This window comes from Hermetia illucens, chromosome 4 (genome assembly GCF_905115235.1).
Source record: "Hermetia illucens chromosome 4, iHerIll2.2.curated.20191125, whole genome shotgun sequence".
NCBI lineage: Eukaryota > Metazoa > Arthropoda > Insecta > Diptera > Stratiomyidae > Hermetia > Hermetia illucens.
Window position 1 is genome coordinate 121,965,713 of NC_051852.1, and position 1,545 is coordinate 121,967,257.

Sequence of the window (1,545 nt, forward strand, 5' to 3'; positions counted from 1 at the left end):
AATACGAATAGTAACCGAATGGAGTGGAAACATTGCATGCAGTTGAGTCTGCATTTTTTGAAAATATATCAAACTGGATAGTATTGAAATTGTATACATATTATATATTGATATGGGGTTACCTCATGCCAGCTAAGCCAAACAAGGTCTTGCCTAATATCTTCAGTAGCCACCGGTCATTTTAATTATGGAGATATTCCGTTTCGTATTGAAAGTTTCTTGTTGCATGCACTTGAATATATTTTCCGGTGCTTATTAGCGGAGATGCCGAGGTAACGATGATAATGTATTACCTGTGAATACGTTTTCAATGTTCAGAAAATTAGTATTGTTCCGCCCGCAGAAGGTGACTGAAAAATCGTTTCCTGAAAATACATTAGACCCCTTCGACAAGATATGGAGATTCATCCACAAAAATGAGTCTCGCTTGTGATGTCTGTGAACTCCTCTATGGGTATTCAATGTGCATAAGTGGTTTGTATAAGAGATGCTTAAATTGAAATTCGGCAAGTCGTTTATGACCTATTGTTAGCTCTATTATTATGTAACCCAAAATAAACTTTTCGAGTCAAGCTGGGAATGTTTTTCACAACAATTTTAGGATATTGTCTTCAGCGTCTCATTCAATATTTGGAAGCTGGTCTTATAATGGTGGTTTTTAACATACGTACTATTGTTAGTATTCCTGGGTTACAAAAATCAGGAGGGGGCGGCTTTCATACAAATTTTTAATACCGAACCTACCATAACTTTAGAATACTTATCAGATTTTTGGAAGGGCGAAACCCGTTCCATGTTAAACTCCTACTTTGATTTTGAGAATCACTGATTTCAAATTTCCATTCTTTCAGTAAAATCGGTTCAATGTCTGTCTGTCACACGCACCTTTCTCAGAAACGACTATATGGATTGACATGAAATTTAGTGAGAAGGTGGGAACTGTGAACGCCCGGGCATGCAGTGAGTAACATCTTTCTATGTTGAGATTAAGGGAGAGGGGGTTCCCCATACATGCAAAAAGAGGGGGTGTAAAATTTTTTCTCACCGAACATAGGTCTTGATTAGTGCCGGTCATAGTTTTGACATTTGTTGGAAAGACGGGGTGTGGGAGGAGTCGAAAGTGATGATTTCTTTATCAGACCCATTTTTAGATACTGAACACCCATATTCTATAGTTAGAAAAATGTGTAGTAATATAGATTATAGTATCAACCATGCTATCACCAAGTTTGATCAGTCGTACTGTTACTAACAAAGTTACAATAGCTCACAGTTGACTTTATCGTGTAAATTTACTGCAACTATATATCAATATCACACTAAGTGAGTAGTCTTATATGCTAAATGCATATACATAACGGGTTACATACAAATGGGATAGTTCTGCACTCAAATATCCTCCCAGAAGAAACAAACCAAAGCTTTCATACTTAAAGCGCCGAGCTTCTGGTTTCCTGACTTGTTTCTTCCTATTCTTTTACAGTTCGATCTATATCGGAACTTCAAATCTTGACCACTGTCATTTATGGTATATCATTATTTCAG